The following is a 24,147-nucleotide window of genomic DNA, read 5'->3' on the forward strand; positions in this document are numbered from 1 at the left end:
CAAGGCCCAAGTTGACCCTCAGAGCATTCTAACTTGTTCTTGTCACAAGGTTTGATTTGTCTTTACAAGAAACATGTATTTCTTTTATGATTGAATGGATATTTCTATTAAAATCGTACACAAAAATACTAGCACTTCATTCTCCTCAACTCCTCCCCCCCAAAAAAAAAGAAAATATATATATATACAGGTAAGAATATTGGATTGCACCTATAAATAGTTCCCAACCACCCTAACTGGTTTGGCTCAGTGGATAGAGTGTTGACCTGCAGACTGAAGGGTCCCAGGTTCGATTCCAGTCAAGGGCATGAATCTTACTTGTGGGCGCATCCCCAGTAGGGGGTGTGCAGGAGGCAGCTGATCAATATTTCTCTCTCATCAATGTTTCTAACTCTCTATCCCTCTCCCTTCCTCTCTGTAAAAATTAAATAAAATATATTTTAAGAAATAAATAAACAGTTCCCAACAGTTTTTTGAATAGTGGTTGTGGTGGATTATACCGTCTTAGAGCCTGCAGTCCCCTCAGAGATCAGCATTACCCACTGTGACTCCCAATCAGAAGTTCCTATCAGAGTCAGCTGTTTCCCCAGCATCGGTTCCCCTCACACCACACCACACCTCCTTGTGCTGCAGAGCAGCTGGCTCAGTCACAGGTCTGACACATCCAGCCCCTGTCAGAACTCCCTAAGACTTCTTTCACTGACAGGATAAAGCCTAACTCCTGAAGGGTGACATTTAGCATCTTCCAAAAGCTGGTTCCGCCCTAGCTTTTCAGTCTCATTTCAGGCCCTCTTCTTGCAAGCCATGTTCTTGGTACCCCAGACTCTGCTCCTCCTGTTCCCTTCATCTCTTCCTGGGGAAAAGATGAATCCTACTCATCCTTCAAGAGCCAGCATCTACATCACTACCTTCATGAAGTCTTCAGCTACCACATCGAGCAGAATCCATTGGTCCCTGCTGCCAGTCTAGACAGAAAGCCCCCCTCATTAATATGCAAATTCCACTTCATTATTACCTTGAATCCCCAGCCCCCAGCATCGATGTAGCCAATACTTCCTGGCAGCATATGGGATTTCTGCAAATGTTGAAACAAAGAATGAATAAATGAGTATATAAAATTAGTCCCCAATTTTTGTGTGAATCTTATACCCATCCCTTTATATGAATGGAAGTGTTCTGGGTAGATCGCAAAGCCAGAGTTAGAAATCACTGGACCATCAGTCTTCAAACCTCATTCTCCAGAGACCCCAAGTTCAGTAGAGATGGTGAGGGCCTGAGGCTGCCAGGAAAGCTGGACCCTCCTTAGCCACCCCGTTGGTGTGGAGCAGATCCTCTCTGCTTCTTACATCAGGTTCCCAGTGAGTGTGTGTGTGTGTGTGTGTGTGTGTGTGTGTGTGTGTGTTTTGGAGGACAGGAGAGGGTACAGCTGCCAGAAATCCACTGTTTGAACCAAGAGGCCACCATATGATGAGCAGGCCCGCTCTGAGTTCACCTAAAAGCCAGAATGCATTGAAATAAAAGGTGTTGGCTTGCGAGTAGAATAGGAGCTTCCTCTGAGACCACCTGTGTGTTCGTGGGTAAGTGGCCAGTCTCCCCATCTATACAGCAAAGTACCAATGCCTGCCTGAGGGTGGGGAAATGGGAGAGTTGAGGTCTAACAAATATAAGGTTTGTAAAGTGCACCAATCTTAAATTCAGAGAGCAACGGCTTTTCATTATATATGCCCTGTGCACCCTCCACTCAAAGCAAGATGCAGACCATTCATTTCCAGCTCACACACCCCCAACCCCCCTGACTCCCTCAGGCCCCTCCCCACGCCTGCCCCCAGTGCTAACCACTGCTCTGACTTCTTTGCCCACAGATCCGTTTCGCCTGTTTTAACTCCATGTAAGTTGAATCCTAAAGTAGGTTAATTGTTTGTCGCTTTCATTCAACATACTATCTGGTGTTTCATCTAAGATGCTGTGCGTTTTCTTTAGTTGTTGAAACAGCCAAATAAAATATCAGAGAAGGAAAGAATTTAGAAAACATAAAAATATTAGGTAGTCTGTAGACTGTAAGCAACTTGAGAGTAAAAATGATGTTTTTTTCATCGTTTATATTTCCATCCCTTAAATGTATGCCTGGCTCATAACAGGCACTTGACAAATTTGGGTTGAATTGAAAATTACTTTTATTGATAGACCGTCTGGTTTTTTATATCCCATCTTTTCTTTACACGCAGCCTAATCACACCCCCTCCCCGGACCCCACTCCCGTCCCCACCTCCTCAACACAAGCCAGCCCCACTGGACTCTGTCCTTTGTCTCCCCGCTGAGGTCTCTCAGCTCGGTTGCTTCCCTCTCCAGACACCAAATGACTCACCCAGTGGAGAGATGGGAGAAGGAGGGACTGGCCTGAGTGGCTCAAAGGCCTGGACAGAAAACTGTCAGGAGAGGATCCCTGGCCAGCCCAGGAAAAGAGCTGGGAGCAGCATGCCTCGTCTCGGTGGTCAGGAGACAGAGGCAGGTCCAGGGGGGGACACAGCCGGGGCTCCAGACCTGCAAGCCGGAGGCCCGCCCCCCCCCCCCCCCCGGTTTTTTTGTCAGAGGCCCATGATGCTCCTCACTCCTTCCTTGGTGTGCACCGTGGCCAAGTGTAGAGCTCACCCCAGCTGTCAGGGCACACTGTCACTCCAGCTGTTCCTGAGCAATGGGTTCCTGTTGCCAAGATATGGATTTGGTTTTAATAACAGTTAGTGCAAACACTGTAAATTTACTGCTGCGAGAGAGAGTTTTTGAAAACGTCCACTCTGGCTATAATTTTTCAGCCGCGCCAGCTGTTTGTGCTCAGCTCATACCTGACATGGTGCTTTGAAATAGCAATCACTGTATTTATAAGAAGGCAAGGACTCATAAATATGTCACAAGTGGAATATACAATGCCATATTTCACCATTTTCTATTTTAAAATTGTGAGTTATGGCTGCAGAAATGCACGCCCATTAAAGGTGATATGATGTATTTTCTGCCCTGTTCAGGAGTCCATCCATCATCGAGACAATAAAGAAAACCGCACTTACTTTTTTCCTGTCGTCTGTAATTTATGATCCCCAAAAAGCTGTAACCTTTTGGCAGGCTTTGCAGAAACCACTGCACTGTTAGCAACTAAATAACCTTTTATAAGGTTTTAAATGTGTTGCTACAGTCTCAATGCACTTGCTGTATTGATCCAGAAGATCTTGAGGAGAGAGGGAGAAAAAAAAAAAAAGAAGAAGAAGGAGGCAGGGGGGAGGACTGGAAGAAGATGATCTATAACAAGATCGATAACGGCGTATAGATTGTTGAAAGATGCTTCTAATGATTTTTGCCAGCCGTCATCTTTCAGCGCGCCACGCCCTATCTCTTAGGCTTTGGTCTTGGCTGGAATTGATTGACCTTGCTTTCCTGCGGCCTCCTCCCGCCCTCCCTTCCTCCTGCTGAGCAGCCAGATGGGGAGAAGTAGAATGGATTGGCCCCCACAGGCGATTTGCAGAGAAGCTCTGAAAATACAGAGCCGAAAGGTGCCATCAAGACCATCCTGATGCACAGGTGAGGAAACTGAGGCCCAGCAAGCGCCTTTGGCTTGCCCAAGGTCTGGCGGCAATTTAAATGCAGAGCTCAGGCTCAGATGCCTGGCTTTTTTTAGTCCATCCTTTCCCAACCCTACCACACCACGTCTCAGGTTTGCCTGGAGGAAGAGGGTGTGCTCGAAGCAGGAGAAAGCATTCTAATGAGCTTCTTGGCAGTGGGTGTAGTGGGAGGGGGAAGAGCCAGGGAATCGGAATCAGGTAGAAAGGGCTGCATGGGAACCCCACCTCTCACTCCCCTGGGCCGTACCTAACCTATCTGGATCTCTGCTACCCCACCTGCAAGATGGCAATCGCAATCTACCTTGTCAGGCGGTAGAGAAGACTGGATCTGCTCTCTGGGTGGCACGGAGTGCAAAGCCCGGCATATGGCAGGTGAGCAGTCAAAGTAAATGGCTGCGGTCCTGCCCCATTCAGCCTCCTCCCATCGCCAGCCTTTCCTGGGTTCTCCCTCCTCACCCTCGCCCCCCTTCTCCTCCAGGGCAATGGAGATGGACACATTCAGAGAACCAGGAATAGTCAGAGGCAGAGCTGCAGACTGAGCCCAGGGGGGTGAGCTAAGAGGCCAGCTTCCCCACTCCCCACCCTGAAATGGGAATCCCCGGGGCCCGTCCGGGCCCCTTTAGTGCTACCGGTCACCAGCAGGTCATCTGGGAAGTCACGTGGCCCCTCTAGACCTTAATGTCCTCATATCCAGAATGAGGAGTCACTAGCACACTCATCCTGAAAGATGCTAAGGGACTTTCTAGTCACACAGGCACCCTCTGAAACATGTCTGGGGCAAAACTCCTGTTTCTTTCATCCAACCTGGCACCTGTTCCCCCTCAGATAGGCCTTCGGGGAAGCTGATGATGCAGGCCTGAGGGCAGGAAAGAGGGGAAGAAGGGCCCCACTTGGGGACTGGTCTTCCTAAAGCCCACCCAGTGGCCTGGAGCCCACACCCACGTCAGAGTGGGCAGACAGTAGCATGCCAGGACTCCTGCCCAGCTCCTGGTCATTGGGCCCCAGAGAAAGAGCAGTCTGCAAGGCCCAAGTAACCAACCACCTGCCTCAGGGGCAGCCCTCCTTCCTGTGGGGTAGGCAGGGGTAAGAGCTGTCATCCCTGTCACATGTCTTCCCCTCTTTCTGTGTTAAATGATATCTCTCGCTCTCGCTCTCGCTCTCGCTCTCGCTCTCGCTCTCGCTCTCTGGCTTTCACTCTCTCTCCCTGCACTCGCCCAGAGCAACCCCCAAATCATTATTAACATTATAAATAAAAACGAGAGGCAAGTTATTAAATGTAAAATATGCAGAGTCCCTCCCAGAACTCACAGGGCAGTTCATAAACGTGACGGCTTAATTTTGCTGCTGATCCAGCCAGCTGATGAAGCATCTCAAGTTCATGGGCTAATTGAAGTGGTTAACGAAGTGGAGGAGAGAGGATTGCATTGCAGGCAGCTCCTCTCCTGCCTGGGGGAGGATCCTGAGAGCAGCCCTGGGCCAGGAGGGGGTCCACACTCTCTACCACATCATTGTGCCATCCAGCCACGCCACCACCCCCACCCCTGCCAGGGGCCTAGGAGTTCCCAAAGGGAGCTTCTTCACCACATTCACACCTCTGCTCCTCAGCCGAGCTCCTGGAGGCATCTCCATCGGGAGTCACTGAAGAGCCTCTTTCTCCCCTAGAGAAACCCATCTTCAACCAGGGGTTGGGGTGGTCGTTTCTAGAGAGGGTTGATTTTAGGACTGGATGGATTACTAGCTCTCTGACCCTTACCCTTAATACCCAAGCTGAGTGGAAACAAACTAAAAGTCCATCGATAGGTGACTAGATAAGCAAACGTGGCACATCCAAACAATGGGATATCATGCTGGCATAAAAAGGAGATAAGTACTGGCACACGTCATCCATGGGCAGCTCTTGAAAACATGATGCTAAGTGAAAGAAGCCGGGCTCAAAGGCCACATGGTGTATGGGTCCCTGGATATGAAATCTCCAGAACAGGTAAATCACAGACACAGCAGGTCGACTAGTGGTTGCCAGGGGCTGGGGAAGGGGAGAGTGAGGAGTGACTGTTCAGTGTGTCCGGGTTTTATTTGGGGTGATGAAATATTTTGGAGCTAGACAGGAATGGGTTGATGAACATGTTTTGGGGGCTAGATAGAAGTATTTCTAATTACTAAATGCTAAAGCATTGTTCACTGTAAAAAGATTAAATCGTGTGTTATATGAATTTTACTTCAACAAAATGAATAAAGAAAAGTAAAAACCCAGGATGAGTTCAGCTTGACCCTCTGCATTCGTGAAATTGGCTCCGGTTCACGGGCTTCTGGTTTTTCAGTCAGCAAGACCTCACCCCATGGTCCTGGCTCCCAGTACAAAAAGGAGTGACCAGTTGGCCTCCTGCTTCACCTCTTTAACCCACCCCAGAGTAAAAAACAACAGCCGGCTTTTGCCCCAGTTGGGGGTCGTGGGTCAGAAGCAAAGGCCTGTGGGAAAGGAATGCAGTGCAGCAGAAAGAACTTGGAGTTTGACATCAAAAGAACGTTATTGCAGTCCTGGTGCTGTCGTGGTCTGGCATAAGTCCTTGCAAGTGTGCTCCCCTCACTATCCGCATCTGTGACATAGGGACAGTGATGTCGGCCTTGCCTTCCTCGTAGATTTATTGTAAGCATGAAAGGAGATACTTTGCATCATCATTGCTGGACACTGTTTTAAAAACAGTGTATCGCCCTGACTGGTTTGGCTCAGTGGATAGAGCCTCGGCCTGTGGACTGAAGGGTCCTGGCTTCAATTCCAGTCAAGGGCATTTACCTTGGTTGCAGGCACATCCCCAGTGGTTGGGGAGGGAGGATGGTGAGTGTGCAGGAGGCAGCTGATTGGTGTTTCTCTCTCATTGATGCTTCTGACTCTCTCTCCCTGTCCCTTCCTCTCTGTAAAAAATCAATAAAATGTATTTTTTTAAAAAACACCAATGTATCAACCAAAAAGTGCTAATCACATTCCTAGCAGTGTGTCAAGTAATGTGCTGGAAGCAGGAAAGGAGGGCCGGGAGCAGATAGGAGGACGGAGAACAGGTGTGAGAGACAATCCCTGCCCTTCCTATGGGAAGGCAACACCAGCGCAAATGAACCTGTTGGAAAGCAAAGAGCCTGACACATGATCAGGACTGATGTGTGCATGGCTGGAGGAGACGCTGAGGGTTCCCAGCTTGGGGGCCCAGAGTCCTGAGTTCAAGGCTTGCTCTGCAGCAGGCTCTATAAGCCATCGGGAGTCACCTGAACGTTTTGGCTTTAGTTTTTAAGATGAGGGAGTTAGATTTAAAGTCCTCAAAGATCCTTCTGGCTTTAAAAACCTTATACTAAGCAAAATTAAAAGACAGACCAGGAAATATATTTTTAATAAATATGTCAGAAGATGGATGTTCTTAATATGTAAAGGGGCTTTTAAAAAATCAATAGGAAAAAAATGAATGCCTCAAAAGGAAAAAAATAGGTAAATAATACAGAATTTTATACAAAGATTTTCCTACTAATTATCATAAAGAAAAATTGAAAACTATCTTAATCCAAAGCAATAAGAATACTTTTAATTTTAATCATGGTATGGTCATATTACATAGTCATTAACAATCATATTTTTCATATATTTCATAATAAAGTGTTTATAATAAAAGGGGGGAAAGGAATAAAAACTCTCAGGATTTCAGCTTTATGTTTTGTTTGTCTAAATTTTTTTTTAAAAAGACATTTATGGGTAGATGATAAATAGGCTAAAATGATATATACCAAAAAGTTAACAGTAGTTATCTCTGAATGTGAGTTAATAATTTTATTTCTCCTTTTTACTTTTATATTTTCCTGAATTTCTATAATAAACACATTATTTTCTGATTTAGAAAAATGTTTACTCTGTGATACAATAGAACAGCAAATTCAGGGTTTTATGCTTGGCTCCATTAAAATTTCATTCTAGCACTGAAGTGATAAAACGTTCACTAAAATAAATCTTCTAAGGTTATTAAAAATGGCCTTTATTAGTCTGCAACTGTTTCACTATAATAGCATCTATCTCAATTGTTGAGTAACCTACCTCTATTTTCAACTATTCCTAACATTTCTGAAAGACAGGAATCTAGTCAAATTTATTCATAGCACCAAATGCCATAATAGGTGCTCAGTAAATGCTTGTTGAATCAAGGGTAAGAATCAAGGGTAAGAATTGAGAGATGATTGGTCTGAAAGAAATTGGACAATAGAGAGTGAGTTGGGTGAGCCTTGAAGGATGGCTAACAGTGGCATATTTGTAAATTTGTTCTTCTGTTTGGTGAACTGGCCAGGCCCTAAGCATTGTGCTGGACATTGAGGATACTGAGTTAAATAAGACACAGAGACTTGCGGCTTAGAGACAGAGACAGACATGCACACGCACACCAAAAAAAATGATGGAAATAAAATAATAAAACGAGAATGGGGAGCACCTGCTGGTGCTGGAGGGCAGGAAGAGAAGCCAATAAGGGACCAAGCCCTGAGGACAGTCAAAGGGGGATGGAGAGGGAGGACAGAGTTCAAAATCAAGGCTGGGATGCTGGGGAGAGAGGCAGCATGGGAGACAACTCCGCGTCCTTCCCGTCACCCTCCTCCACACGAAGTTTAGGTGGGGAGCTACGCATTAGAAACATGCACACCTTCCAGGAGTGCTCATTGTGCACCTGGGCCTGGGCTGGTGTCCTAGAGACAGATCCCAGAAGACTCTGCCTGGACTCTGCCGGAGTCCTGCTTCCCCACAGGTGGGGTGGGGATGCACATCCAACCTTAGGGGGAAATTATTATTATTATTATCTTTTCTATCCTCACCCTAGGATATGTTCCCATTAATTTTTAAAGAGAGTGGAAGAGAGAGGGGAAAGACAGAAAGAAACATCGATGTGAGAGAAACACATCGATTGGTTGCCTCCTGCACAAGCCCCAACCAGGGCCTAGGCCGGGAAGGAACCTGCAACCAAGGAACATGCCCTTGACCGGAATCGAATCCGGGACCCTTTTGTCCGACGGCTAACACTCTATCCACTGAGCCAAACCAGCTAGGGCTTAGAGGAATCATATTAACCTTGAGAAAAATGGTCCTGAAACTGGGGCACCCATAACAATGCCATCACCTCATAGTATGAAGGATGAGTCTCTTTTCACCTGTGGTGACTCCCTGGTTTTAAATGGGATTACCCTACCTGAGCTGGTGGAACTTCCCCCAAGGAACTAAAGCCCCAAAACTTCACAGTCTCTGCACACGAGGAAAGAGGGGGTTTTTTAATCCAGGAAATGCCAGCATCTACCTCTGTGTCACCGTTGCCGGCGCTGATCTGGAATGCATTATTGGAGCGCAGGCAAATGTAAATTCATGTAGTCTTCAAGCTGGGCTTCGCAGCAAGGTAACGAAACGTTGACATCAGCCTGAAAGTCAAATTAGGCCCTGCGTTATGTGGTGTGACCTGAGGTGTTGACACCCTGGCCGCCTGCCTTCCGAGCTTCGGGAAAGCACGTGACTGGGAACAGAGCTCATGACTTCAGCTGCTTCCCAGAACCCCGCTGGACAGCAAGGCATCCCTGGTGAGCAAACCCGAGATGGTGCCTCACTCAGCCTCTTCCAGGAAACGTGTGAGGTGCGCTCTGCCGTTCTTCACACGTTACTGAATAGCTACATGTGTCTCACACTGTGGAAGGTGCTGGGGTGACCTCCAGAGGAGGAGTAGATATCGATCTGGCCCACAGGATCTTCCCGAGACCCTCATGGTCTCTAGCTACCACCCACAGCTCTCCTCATTTTGTTGGCCAAGTTGCTGTTACCTCGTGTCCTTCCCTCCTCACCCCCAATCACCCCTCAGTCCACTGCAGGCTGCCTCTGGCCCCACCTCTCCATGGAAACTGCTCCCACAGAGGACACCAGAAATCTCCTTGCTGTCAAACCCAATGATGGGGCTCATTCCTCCAATGACCCGACCTCCTTCGGATGTTCACACTGTTGATGCATCATCACTCCTTTGTAACATTCTTTCCTCTCGTCTTGTGTGTCACTACTTCCTTATGGTTTTCCACCAAACTTTCGGAGATGATTTTCCTTAAAGCCCTCAAAAGTCTCCTCATCTCCCACTACTTTAGATCCAAGTTTCTTGGCGTAAAAGGCCCCTGTGACCCAGCTCCTGCCAGCCTCTCCAGACTCCTCTCCCTACCACTTGCTCCTCTCTTCATATCTAATGCTACAGCAACCCAAACCATGTATGATATCCCCTCCAAACACCAGGCTTCTGCCTCCTGGCGATCCACTCGGTGAGCATGGCCTGTTCTTCAGTACCTAATCAATTGCCACGTCTTTGGTGAGGTCTTTCCCGACCAGCCCCCACCCTACTTACTCCAGAAAAGGTCACCTACCCCTTCTCTGGACTAATACCACTCCCCACAATCATTTCCACTACCGCCCTGGTCAGTTGCTCTGTCATTGTTTCGTGTCTGTCTTGCCTAACCAGGTTTTAAACTTCTTGAGGGAAGAGATTATGTCGCACCCCTTTCTATATCTCCAGCTGCTTGCACAGTGCTTAACTGCTTAAAACTTAACTGAATTTTTAAAAATGCTTACTAAACAACCTTAAGGAACAACCAAAAAGGGGAAGTGGCGCACAGAATAATCGCCTCCCCCAAAGATGACCCCTCCTAATCTCTGGAATCTGTGGATATGATATGTCGCATGGTAAAGGGGAATTAAGGTTGCAAAAGTGATTCAAGTTAAGGACTTTGAGACGGGAGATGATCCTGGGTTATCCAGGTGGGCCAATCTGTCCTATGAACCATCAAAAGTAACGTAGGAATGAAAGCGGAGCCAAAGAAATTCGATGCTGCTGGCTTTGAAGAAGACAGGAGGAGGCCGCAAGCCAAGGAATGGGGGCGTCCTCTGGAGCTGGGAAGGTCAAGGAAACGGAGCCCAGGGAGCTCCGCTAGAGTCCCCAGAAGGAATGCAGACCTGCTGACACCTGACTTTTGCCCTGTGAGATCCATGTTGGACTTCTGACTTGCAAAACTGTAAGGTAGTAAATTTGTGTTTTTTAAGCCACTATGTTTGTGGTCGTTTGTTACAGCAACAATAGAAACGTTAATACAAAAAGGAGTTCCTGAACAAATACTGTAACTAAGAAGAGAAAGGGACCAGCCCCATCTAAGAGATGTAAATGGATGCCAGTGGGGTTTGGTGGCATGAAAGGGAACTTTCAGCTGAGGGATCCAGCTACACTTTCTGGAAGAGATGGCATAAGAGCCGATTTTTTTAAAGTATCTTTTTGTTGTTGTTGTTAATCCTCAGCCGAGGAAATTTTTTCATTGATTTTTAAAGAGAATGGAAGGGAGAGGGACAGACAGTGAGAAATATCACTGTGAGAGAGACACATCAATTGGTTGCTCCCTGCATGAGCCCTGACCAGGGCCAGGGAACCTACAACTGAGGTACATACACTTGACCGGAATGGAACTCGGGATTCCTTCAGTCCACCGCGCCCAATGCTCTATCCACTGAGCCAAACCATTAGGGCTAGAGTTGATTTTTAAAGGGTTTAGATTTATACACAAGGAAATGGGGGATTCAAGTGCCATCACTGGAGAGAGAAGCACAGAGGACAGAGGTCCTGAGAACAGACGGAGGTGCAGGCTGGTCAGGTTCTCCCCAGTGGAGGGGGCAAAAAGGGAGGCATAGGAAACCAGAGGAGAGCATGCCCTGTGTCCCGGCTCCTCAGACCCTTCCCTACTGAAAGCGCAGCCCACTCCTCAGGAAGGCTGGCACATCCCCAACCCTGCCCCTCATCACACAAACAGTCTCTGATTTTCTCCCCGATTTAAATAGGCAAGAATCCACTGGAGCCTCTCTCCCCAACATGTGAGCCTTGGGCGGGGCTGGCATTTATAGCCTGGCTGGTCAGACAAGACTTGCCCACAGGAAGTAATTAGAGAATAAAAGAAGACAGGACACAATGCAAGAGCTAATGGGAACATCACTAAGTGCCAAAGGTATATTTTAAGTAGCAAATGCAATGGGAGGCCCATGAAGAAAGACATTATTGTTGACTGTTGGGGGTTTTTTTTCCAGGAAAGTTTTATGGACTAGGTGGGACCTGAGCAGAACTTTGAAGGAGAATAAAGCTCCAGAATAAAGCTCCAGCAAACAACCAGGGGGGTTCACACGGACCAAGGCACAGAAGAGAAGGTGGCCCAGCACCAGAGACCTTTGGGTGTGGGGTGGATGGAGTATGGCTTCCTCAGTCAGGAGAACACCCCTCCAACAGCTCCTCCTTGCTGAAAAGACGGCTGCTGCCACTTCTCCCTAGAAAGAGAGATGTGGGATCTCTTGATAAAACTCATTCTTAGCCCAGCCAGTGTGGCTCAGTAGTTGAGCTTCGATCTATGAACCAGGAGGTCAGAGTTCAATTTCCATCAGGGTATATGTCCACGTTTCAGGCCTGATCCCCAGTGTGGGCATGCAAGAGGCAGCTGATCAACGATCTATCTCATCACTGATGTCTCTCTCTCTCTCAGTCTCTCTCTCTTTCTCTTTCTCTCTCTCTCTCTTTCTCTCTCCCTCTTTCTCTCTCTCTCTCTCTCTCTCTCTCTCTCTCTCTCTCTCTCTCTCTCTCTCTCTCTCTCTCTCTCCCCCCCCTTCCTTCCTTTCTGTAATCAATAAAAATACATTTTTAAATAAACAAATCTTACTCTGAAGTCTTGCTGTTGGCAATTCCTACATGTGATGGGGGAGCTGAACTAGGAATGACAGTCACTCTCCACAGTGCCCCCCATGAAATGAGGATTGTGGGAGGACCTCCCTTCTCCCTGCTGGCCACCTCTGAGGAGCTTATCCACTTGGAGCACATTCCTGTTCTAGTGTCAGAAACACCACAGCCAGGAAAAAGGTCTGATCCCTGGGCACTCGGGGGTCCCTTCCCTTCTCTGCTTGGATGCTGAAATAGGAAACACACCAGAAGGCCACAGCAGAGCATCTCTTTTGAGGCCTCGGGCTTCCTCTGGCCCAGGGTCCCAATCTACTGATCAGGACAAGGGGAGCCTGAGGCCCAGGACAATTACAGGATTGCCTAGGAAGAACTTAGTGAGTGAGCCAGAAGCCAAGCCCAGCTCCTATAAAATCTGAGCAGGAGTGGAGAGTTTGGTCTACTTTTCTCTTTGACCAGAGGGTCACAGTTCTGTTCACAAGATAGACTCCCGAAGTTATATTGGTCAGTTATGCCAAAGGGATCATCGTTTTTCTTTATTTTCTGTTTTCTATCTTGATGAAAGTTTGATTCTGTTTTGGTTTTACACTGCCAGGAGATAAACAGAACCACGACTTGTATTTCACAATTTACATAGCGATTTCATGTGCATTTGAGAGCCGGGCCTGTGTTTGGCCGCTGTCCTTCTTTTCCCATCTGGAACGATGGAAGGGTTGTGTTTGTGCTCCTGCAGCAGAGGCCCTCCAATGTCATGTCATGCTCACTCTCCCGCCACCTCCCAAACCACTAACAGGCGGTGTATCATAGAGGCTAAGCACCATTTTCACATCAGTCCCTGTCCATCCCTTGGAGTGGGCACCATTTAGAACTAAAACCAGCTGTGCTCAGGGGCCCCCAGGCACAGAAGGATGGACAGTCTCTAGCCTTGGCCACCCTAGTACATCCTCTTCCAAACCTCCTTGAGAAGAGGCCAGAGGAGTCAAGGTAGGAAGAAGAGCTTGTGAAAGGTGCCACGGGAAGTGGGGGTAGGTGAAAGAGACATGTCGGAGCCCAGTGCATAATTGCATAATATTATGCTTTAAACCACATGCCTTTTCCCAGACTGGGCTATTAAATTAATTCAGAACTTATGCTCACACTTAAAAGATTTCTGTCATATATTGTGAACACGATGATCTCAGAGTAATTTGCACTGGAAATGTGTCATATTAAATCAGGGGCCCTAATAAACTTTATTACTAAAACTCCACATGGATCAGACGTGGCAGATAAACCATCCTACTTTTGCACTCATATTTATGCCATTGAAATACGGCTCCTCCTTTGGGAAAACATAAATACACTCAGCAACACTCCCTCTACCTCACTATAAAGGTCCCCATCCCAGCTAGAGGACACCCATCTTACTCCCCCCCTTCCCCCCTTCTCCTTCCCCCCACACCCCGCCCCGCACAGAAGCTTGCTATGGGATTGAGACCTGTTGGCCAAGGCAGAGATATTTCTTTGGGATTTTAAAGCACTGTGGCTTCCATGACTTTGTGACCTTCCATTTGCGTGGGCATGGCCTGTACGCTGGACTGTGTGTAACTGCTCTGAATGGTTTTACCAGTCCGTGTTGTAAAAAGCACTGGATGGTGAGTTATGATGCCTGAGTTTTTCAGGTTCTGCTACCAGCTGGCTCTGTGATGTGAGCACAAATCAGAAAGGACATGGTAATAGGAAGAGCACAGGAATGGGGATCAGAGGTTTATTTCCATGTAACAGATGCTTTTTTGAAAGCCTAACATGATCCAGGCCCTACATAAGGCACTAGAGATACAAGAATGAATAAGAATTCAGTTAGAATCCCAACAGGATTTTTTGGAAAACTAAATTAAATTATTATAATAATATGTGTATGATGCTATGGAAATTCTTTGTGATCGTTTGGATTCATATATTAAAAAAAAGTCTCAGAAAACCTAAGAAAATTCAGAATAGTGAGGAGGGACTTACCTCACCAGATACTAAATACAAAGCAAACATATTCAAAACAGTGTGGTGTTGGCAAGCTTGGATACAAAATTTCAGCCAGCAAACCTGTGGATGTGGGAGTTAGAGTGAAAAGAAGAGAAAGGATTGAAAGTCTTTCTCAGAGACTTTCCAGGAGTCACCAACACAAGCAGCCAAGCCTCTAGCTTACCTGTGACTCAAGAAAAAAAATTAACCAAAGAGGCTCTGAATTCAGGGAGATGGGTTCATCAAAGGACAGGACCTAGACAACAAGTAAAAACAGGGGAATTCTATGAAAGTCTCCTCTTAACATGGTGAAACATACAACCCACCTTTTACTGCTCTGTGTCTGGAATGCAAGCAACCGAGTACACTCTGCCACCCATCAGCAGAATTCTGAAGCAGGAGACTGGATGATACATCTTTGGTAGAACAAAATGACATATCCTGATACTAGAGGGATGCCATGAAAAGGGCCACTGGCAGCCTCATCAGTACCCCTCCCAGTGAAGTTCCTCCACTCAAACAGCCTCCATTTATGCCTGGAGAGAGAGCCCAGAATCATCAAACCCTGGCAGAAATCCTTCTCATAGAGGATACATTTAAAACAAACATGAGAAAAAATTGCCAGAGAAGTAGACAAAGAAATAATATCCTCAAGAGATAAGATGATTTTCCAGCCAGAAAGCAAAAGTAAAATAGTATTTAAAAGGCTCACCTTGAAAATAAGAAAGAGCTGTTAGAAATTAAAATTGATAACCAAAATATCATTATTAAATTTTTTAAATTAAAAATTAAGGAAATCTCCATAAATTAGAAGAAAATTAGACAGTAAGTTAGAAAACACAAGTAGAAAAGTATGAAAGTCTGGTGTTATCCCAAGGAGCCAAAATCCAAGTAATAAGAATTTTATAAAGACAGAAGAGAAAAATTCATGGAAAGGAAATTACTATCTGGAAAATTAAATAAGTTTCCCAGAACTAAAGTACATAAGGATATTCCAAGAGTAATTAGCACAGTGAATTTTAAAAATCCACATCAAGGAACATCATTGTGAAACTTCAGAATATCAAAGGTAAAGGGGTGACCAATAAAAATTCCATGGCTTAAAGAAATAGGTGGAGGGAGCCAGTGGCATAAAGAAATGGGACTCAGAATGGGTCAAATTTCTCAAAATAACTCCTAGATGTCAAATGATGATGGGTCTCTTAAAATTATGAGGGAAACACAAAAATCAGCTGTATATTTATGCACTAACAATAAAAAAATAAATTTCATTTACAATAACATAAAAAAGAATAAAAGACAAAAATAAACTTAACAAAGGAGACTAATGACTTGTACACTGAAAGCTACAAAACATTGCTAAAAGAAATTAAAGAAGACACAAAAATAGAAAAGCATGCCCTACTAATTCAGACTATATCGGTAAAATGTCAATGCAACTCAGAAGGATCTACAGGCCTTGACCAGGTAGCTCAGTTGTAAAGCATTATCCCAATAAGCCAAATCAATATTCTGTCTCTTTCTCCCTCTCCCTCTCTCTCTTTCCCTCTCCCTCTCCCTCTCCCTTCCTTTCTTTCTCTCAAATCAATAAACAAATTTAAGAAAAAATTTAAAAGATCTACAGATTCAGTGCAATGTCTACCAAAATCCTAACAACATTTTTACAAAAATCCATCCTAAAATTTATATGGAATCTCAGGGGACCCTGAATAGCCAAAACAATCTTGAAGAAGAACATAATTGAAGGTTCCACATGTCCTGATTTCAACCCATACTACAAAGCTATGCTAATCAAAATAGTAAGGCACTGACATCAAGACAGACATATAAACCAATGGAATAGAACAGATAGCTCAGAAGTCAACCCTAGCATATATGGTTATGTGATTTTTGACAAGAATGCCAACACTATTCAATAGTCTTCAACAAATGATGCCGGGAAAACTAGATATCTACACACAACAAAGAATGATGTTGGACCTTTACTTTACACTATGTACAAAAATTAACTCAAAATGGATCAAAGATCCAAGCAAGAGAGCTAAAACTATAAAACTCTTAGATGAAAACATAGGGAGAAAGCCTATTGACATTTTATTTGGGTAATGATATCTTGGATGTGACACCAAAAGTACAAACAACGAAAGAAAAAATAGGTAAGTTGGAGTCCATCAAAGTAAAGTTTTGTGCATCAAAAGACACTATCAACAGAGTGACAAAGTGACACAGAGAATGGGAGAAATTATTTGCAAATCATATAACTGATAAGTAATTGATATCCAGAATATATCGGGTCGAGTAGTAATGAATGTCGTTTTTTAACATTCGTTTAAAATCTTGCTTGGCGTTGACTTGTATTGACATAACCTTCAAACACGTGGTATCTACAGAACGTGTGAAGTGCAATTAACAAGTTTTGCTTGAAAAAGTTTGTGTTTGGTTTGGTTTTTGTTGCAAAACTAGGGCTAAGAAGATGGCGGATGAAGAGCATATTCGGCACTGCATGCTTTACGAGTTCCAATTAGGAAGAAAAGCAAGCGAGGCTGCAAAAAACATCTGTAGTGCTCTTGGTCAAGATGCAGTTGGCGCCAGAAAATGCCAGCGTTGGTTTGAGAAATTTCGCGAGGGAAATTTTTCGTTAGATGACAAGAGTGGTGGAGGCCGTGTGCCCAATTTTGATCAAGAAGCTCTTCAAGCTCTTTTGGTGCAAAATCCTCAAATTACCCAACAAGAGCTTGCGACAACTTTAAATTGTTCACAAAAAACAATTTCCAATCAATTGCGTGCACTTGGCAAAGTCCAAAAGTTTGGAAAATGGGTTCCTCATGAGTTGACCGACAACAACCGTAATCAAAGAGTCACAATTTGCAGTTCGCTCCTCTCTCGTCAAAACCGTTTGCCGTTTTTAGAGCAAATTGTTACTGGAGATGAAAAATGGGTGCTGTATGTTAATTTGAAAAGGCGTCCTCAATGGTTGGACAAAAATGAGGCTCCGCAGCCCACGCCAAAACCTGACTTGCATGCGAAAAAAGTGATGTTGTGTGTTTGATGGAATTTTAAAGGAATTCTTCATTATGAACTTTTACCATCTAACCAAACCATTACAAGTGCAGTGTATAGTGCCCAATTGGAAAGGTTAGCCCAAGCTTTAAGAGAAAAAGAACCCGCGCTGATTAATCGGAAGGGCGTAATTCTTCACCACGATAACGCACAACCGCATACTGCAAGAATCACTGCTGAAAAACTGCGCCAGTTGGAATGGGAAGTTCTCCCTCAACCTGCACATTCTCCTGATATTGCCCCTTCCAATTACCATTTGTTTCGTTCTTTGCAAAACTTTCTTCTTGGAAAAAAATTGAATAATGAAGAATGCCTCAAAAATGCATTGACCGAATTTTTTGCATCAAAATCACAAGAATTTTACAACAGAGGGATTAAAATGCTTCCTGAGCGTTGGGCACAAGTAGTAGAAAACAACGGCAACTATATTGTTGATTAAATTTTGTTGTATTATTTAAATAAATTCGATTTAAAAAAGTATTAGAAAACGACATTAATTATTACTAGACCTAATATAAAGAACTACAATTCAACAACAAAAACAAAGAACTCTATTTTAAAATGGGCAAAGGACATAAATGGACATTTCTCCAAAAAAGATATACATACACATGGCAAATAAGCACATCAAAAAATGCTCATCATCACTAATCCTCAGAGAAATGCAAATCAAACAACAAAGAGATATCACTTCACAACCATTAGAATGAGTGCTATAAATTTTAAAAATTTAACCTAGGAAATAACAAGTGTTGGCAAGGATGTAGAGAAAGTGGAACCTTGTGTATTATTGGTAGGAAAATGAAATGGTGCAGCTTCTATGGATCACATGTAATTCCTCAAAAAAATTAAACATGGAATTACATGTGATTCAGTAATTCCATTTCTAGGAATATACCCAAGGAAGAGAAAGCAGGGACTTACACAGATATTTGTACACCCGTGTTCATAGCAGCATTATTCACTATAGCCAAACGATGGGAGAAATCCAACTGTTATTCATCAACAAATGAATGGATAAGCAGAATATTTAGAATAGTTATATAATGGGATACTATTCAGCAATAAAAGGGAATAAATTAATGTTACTTGCAAAAATATGAATGATCCTTGAAAAAATCATGCTAAATTAAAGGAACCAAGCACAAAAGAGTAATTATTATGTGATCTCATGTATATGATATTTCTAAAGAGGGAAAATCTATAGAAACAGAAAGTATATCAATGTTTGCCTTGGACTAGAGGTGGGAATGAAGATTGACATTAAATGGGCACTAGAAGACTTGGGGGTGATGGAAATGTTCTAAAACTGGATTGTAGTGATGCTTGCACTGCTATATAAATTTACTAAATTAATCAAACTGTACACTTAAAATGGGTGAATTTTATGATATGAAAATTATACCTCAATAAATCTGATTATTTTTAAAAAGTAGTGTCAGTTATTATTCCCAACACTTACTGTATTATCCAAAGAGCTCTATTCTGAAATCCTGATCAGGAACAGGGAAGGGTTGCATGGATAAGGCAGAAATGAAAAAGATCCTATATTCCCTGAAGTACTCTATGACACCAGAAGAAAGAATTGCAGGCTTTGGGAGTAGCTCTGCCACAATCCAAGAAAAGATACTGCCTGGCTGGAGCCAGGCTCCTCTTCCTGCAATGGGAGAATCGTGCAGCAGCGCCCTGTGAAACTCCCAGGTGCTGTTTCTCAACCTCACCTTGGGACATCAGAACACCGTGGGACATCAAAACGTTGGTGCAAAGTGCAGTCAGCCCTGGGGAAGGGGGAGTGTTTCTTCTCACTCACCCACTGGCAATTTGCAACCTAAAGAAGAGAGGAGAGGGATGTCATTACAATACAGTGGTTAGAAAGGAGGTTAGCTGAATGTGTATGTGTATGTGTGTGTGCACATGTGCAGACAGTCAAACCAATATATAGAAAAGACCCGTTTGTATGTGTAACATGAAATAAAAAGCTTCATCACAATTATATTATACCAGAGGCCCAGTGCATGAATTCCTGCACGGGTGGGGTCCGGCCAACCTCAACAGGGGTGGATCAGGGCCCGCCTGTTGGAAGGAGGAGATGGCGGGAGGTTGGCTGACTAGCCCACCTTGATTGGGGCCTGTCCAGGGCTGGGCCAGCTGGGGAGAGGAGTCAAGGACAATTGGCCAGAGGGCCCCGCCCCTGATCAGGGGGGTGGCCGATTGGGGGCAGGGCCAGCTATGGGGAGGGGATATGGGCAGTGGGCAGCCTGCTTTACCCCTGAATGGGGTGGGAGGGGCCAATCAGGGGTCATCGGCTGGGGGAGGGGCCATGGAAGGTTGGCCAGCTGGCCCTGCCCCTGATCAGAGTGGGTGGGGCCAATCAGAGGCACAGCTGACTGGGGGGAGGGCCCATGGGCCAACTGGGTTGATGGGAGCTGCAGGAGGTTGGCCTTCCAGCCTTGCCCCCTATTGGGGTGGGGAGGCAATCAGGGGCGGGGCCAGCCAGGGGAAGGGGCTGCAGGCCAATTGTGTTAGTGGGGCAGGGCTGGGGGGGGGGGGGGCAGCAGGGGTGGGAAGGGGAGAGGGAAGGGCTGCAAGGGAGGGTGAATGGCCGCCCCACCCTCGATAGGGGTGGGAGAGGCCAATCAGAGGCAGGGCCAGCTGCGGGGAGGGACCATGGGAGGTTGGCTGGCCTGCTCCACACCCTGACTGGTCAGTTCACTGGCCCCAGTGGGCGTCATAGCAACTGGTCATTACTGTAATGACTTTTTATTTATATAGATATTTTTAATTATAGGGAAATGATAAGAAGGTAATATACTCAAAGGCTATTCTTGATTGGTTGTTAATTTTTAACTAGGCAATGAATATCACTTAAAAGAAAAAAGAAACTTCTCTTTTTCCATGAGTTTTTCCACATGCAAATTGGCAGAGAAATTCTCTTTATTATGCATGCATATAAGTATAACCAATGGACACAAAACTCTGGGGAGGGAGGGCATGTATGGGAGGGGGAAGCAATGGAAAGATATGTACACATATAATAATTTAATAAAAAATTCAATTTAAAAAATAAAATAAAATTACATAATTACAAAAAAAAGAAATTCTTTTTATCTATAAAGACAAATGTTGAACTTAAGTTTGTGTAATAAAAATAATTCTAATATATGTATTTTTAAAGGATAAAAAAACAGTCTAGAATATTAATTTCAAATTTTGCACTATATTGAAAGAATTGACATATGAGAAAACAAGCAAAAAATACTCTTCCTGGCTAAAAATAAAAGCTTTTACCAGTGTCATTAGTGTCCTTTAACACAACCAGAGCCACGTGCTTGTTGTCTTTATTGTTCAGTACACAGATGAGGAAGGCCAAGAAGGCAGAAGTCAACTCTGAGTGGAAGAAAAGCCTACATAACACAGGTCCCCAAAGTTAACTGTTTTACTTGTATTACCAATGTGGCCAGTTCCAGCCAGTTTCATGATCAGATTGGCCAAATATTTCTGGAATTTCTCCTTTCCCATTATGGTTTAAAGTTATAACAAATGATCTGTGATTGGTTTATATGGAAAAGTTGATGGAAGGCAAATGTAGGAGCTACATTTGACACTGCTACTTTAGGCTGGCAACCTATGTGTGTACCCACTTATGCATGTGTAAGATATGGAGGATAACTCCTACCACTCAGGATTGTCTTCATAAGTAAATGATGTAATGTCTGATAAAGCACTGGGCGCAAAGAGGCCACCTAGTAAATGGTGAATCATTTCCCCTTTCACTTCACATCTCACCCACTGTCTACCATCCTGCCCAAACACTGACACACACACACACACACACTCACACACACACACACACACACACACACACACACACACAAACACACTTTACAGGTCTTACTCGGAGAATCTTTGCTGACATTTTCCATGAAAAAATTAAAAGGAACTATTTTCAAGAAGAAAAAAACCCAACTGCACTCAGGAGTAGGACTGTAACTGGCAGCTCTGCTCTGAGGGAAGAAGAGCTGGTTACTGGACGCAGCCAAGAGACACCTTATTCCCCTGCCCTCCCCTGATCTGACAGGAATAGGATTAGCGGGCAGACGCCAGAGCACCCAAATCTGGCTAGGAATCTGCTGAGTGAAAGGCAAAGCCTGGTGGACTTGGCTGATGATGAGGTCAAGGTTGCATATTCAAGCCCCATAAGGAGATTTATCCTGGCAACAGTCTCCCTCCTGGCCCTGACCTACCCATGGATGTTTCTCATTGGATGGAGGAGCTATGTCTGAGGAGTGGGAAGTGAAAAGGCTAAATGCAATCTGTTCCCTTTATCAGGAAATGGTGGGGGGGAAACCTCAAAATATTTGTACTATTAACACTGAGGATAGTCGTTTTTCAATGCCTGAAGGGGCTACTAAGAAACAGGGCTCTGGAGTACAGAGAGCTACCTTACTTAGATAAAATATGCAGCTACTATGACAGAAGTCAAAATAATAGTGGTTCAACCATATTAGTTTATTTCTCTCACGCATAAGAGTCAACGTGTAAATAAGTCAGCCCAGGGTTCCAGTGCCAGGAAGAGAAGTCCCCGTGGTTTCTGGCTGTGAAAACCAGCAAGGAGAACGGGAGTTGGAGGAGGCAGAAGAGGATATAGGGGAATAAATGGTGATGGAAGGAGACAACTTGAGGTGATGAACACACAATACAAGAGCACCCACCCACCAGAGCTGACCAGAGACTTCTGAACAAAGAATAAATGCATCCATCCACCACGTCCCACGGCGCCAATAGATTGTCCACTCTTTGCTGTCACTCCAACTCGGGACCATGCAAAGAGGCACCGAACAGCTCATGGTAGGGTCAGAAAAGGCAGCCTCCTCGTAGAGTTAGGAAACAAACTTCCTCACTCCAGTTATGTTCCCACCACTGCTGTCAAACACGACATGAATTGGAAGACAAGCATCCCTTCCCCTGCCCCACCATGCAACAGGCTGGATACAAGGCCCTTATTAAAGGTTGAGAGAAACTGCCCACTCTTCAATGTCATCAACTCTTCAATCCTGCACCACAAATCTGACGAATCCCCAAATATATTTCATCCCGCATTAGTCTTCCTTATTTCATAACTCATGTCGATTTCCAATATCCTTTCCTGGTGCGTTTAGCTTCAACTCACAAGACACATTGGCTAGGGTGGCCAACTCATCCTAGTTTGTCCAGAACCTTTGTGGTTTGGGCACTGAAACTCATGCATCCCGAAAAACCCCTTCGTCTCTGGCAAACCAGGACAGTTAGTGAAACTCTAATGACATCGAAGCTGCATCATCCTCTGCTGACATTTATGTGTTTAGACCAACAAGATGAAAAGCACTGAAAAAACATTTTTTTAAATAGCAGTTGCAGTTCTGGAAAGTTCACGTAGGGTCCAGCACTACAGCTCAGCAAGATGTTCGTGGGTATTTAGGTGTGGCCAGACCAAGTTCCCTGGTTTTCATGGCAATTTCAGTGTGGAAAGGCATGGCTATCAGTCAGCATCCTCTTTTCTGGGCTCCCTGGAGCAGTCTCTTCCATAAATGTTTCAGATGAATTGCCAAAGGAGAACAGGGGTTCAGACAGTAGTTCTCAAACCACAGTGCACTTAAGAATAACCTGAAGAACTTATTTAAAAATATGCTTTTCTGAGTCCTATCCCCAAAATGTTAGCTTGGAGGAGTCCAAAAGGCAGTCTTTTTAGCAAGAACTCTGGGTGATCCTGATGCATGTAATTGGTGGACCACACTTTCAAAACCTCTGGTACAGAGAGCAAGCTGCAAAGCTGTTTACTTACCTCTCATAGTCAGTAAAGCAGAACCGTGAATAAACACTTAGTGTTAGGACGGCTGTTATCTAAAAAGCACTTTTTTGTAAATCTTGAGATTGTTGGGAGGACATAAAGCAAAGCATATCTAAGTTCATTGAGATAACTGTGCTCTACATAACACATGTGCTATGTGGTATATGGATCTATATAGCTATAATGTATACATAGATAACGACATAACTGAGATAATAGCCATTAAAATGACAGCATAGAACAGGCACTCGGTAAGTGTTTATTCATATGGATGCCAGGGTAGTGTGTTTAACATATGTATATTAACAAATCAGTAGTCCTGACTTAACCATATTAAATCTGAGATGGCCATAAAATAGCCAAATAAAGATGGCAAGCAGGCAGTTGGATCTAGGAGCCTGTAGTTCTGTGATTTGGTCAGGGGGTCAGGTTAGAGCAGAGGTCGGCAAACCACATGTGCCACATGCAGCTCTTTGGCCCCTTGAGTGTGGCACTTCCACAAAATACCACGGCCTGGGCGAGTCTATTTTGAAGAAGTGGTGTTATAAGAAGTTTAAGTTTAAAAAATTTGGTTCTCAAAAGGAATTTCAATCATTGTACTGTTGATATTTGGCTCTGTTGACCAATGAGTTTGAGGTACAGACTTAGGGAATTATCTTCATAAAACCTCCAGGCCCTCAATAAAACGTAAGCCACAGGGTCTGTTGGTTTAATGCCAAATCAAGGTCAGAGGTCCCGTGGCCTCACCAGCATAAGCAGGCTCTCTACATGAAACCAAGAACCAATAGAGCTTATACTTTCCCTAAACAGAAATCAGAATATTTGTTCATCAGTTCAGGACAAAGCTCAAAGGGTTTCCATATGTGGAAATCCTTTGCCTCTTGAGGTAAAAACCCTAATTCAATATTTCTCAGTA

General features: G+C 44.5%; 1 long non-coding RNA gene across 1 annotated transcript in view; it reads right to left on the reverse strand.

Moving 5' to 3' along the window:
- Nucleotides 1-8,930: 8,930 nt before the first annotated feature.
- The window catches only part of LOC311619076, a 41,347-nt gene continuing 26,130 nt past the window's right edge, over nucleotides 8,931-24,147 (reverse strand). The window contains exons 2-3 of the long non-coding RNA XR_014794441.1: nucleotides 19,126-19,232; nucleotides 8,931-9,038 (exon numbers count right to left, since the gene is read on the reverse strand). This is a non-coding gene — a long non-coding RNA (uncharacterized lncRNA). The remainder of the gene's footprint in view (nucleotides 9,039-19,125; nucleotides 19,233-24,147) is intronic.

Source organism: Pipistrellus hanaki (genome assembly GCF_964339955.1).
Source record: "Pipistrellus hanaki genome assembly, chromosome: 3".
NCBI lineage: Eukaryota > Metazoa > Chordata > Mammalia > Chiroptera > Vespertilionidae > Pipistrellus > Pipistrellus hanaki.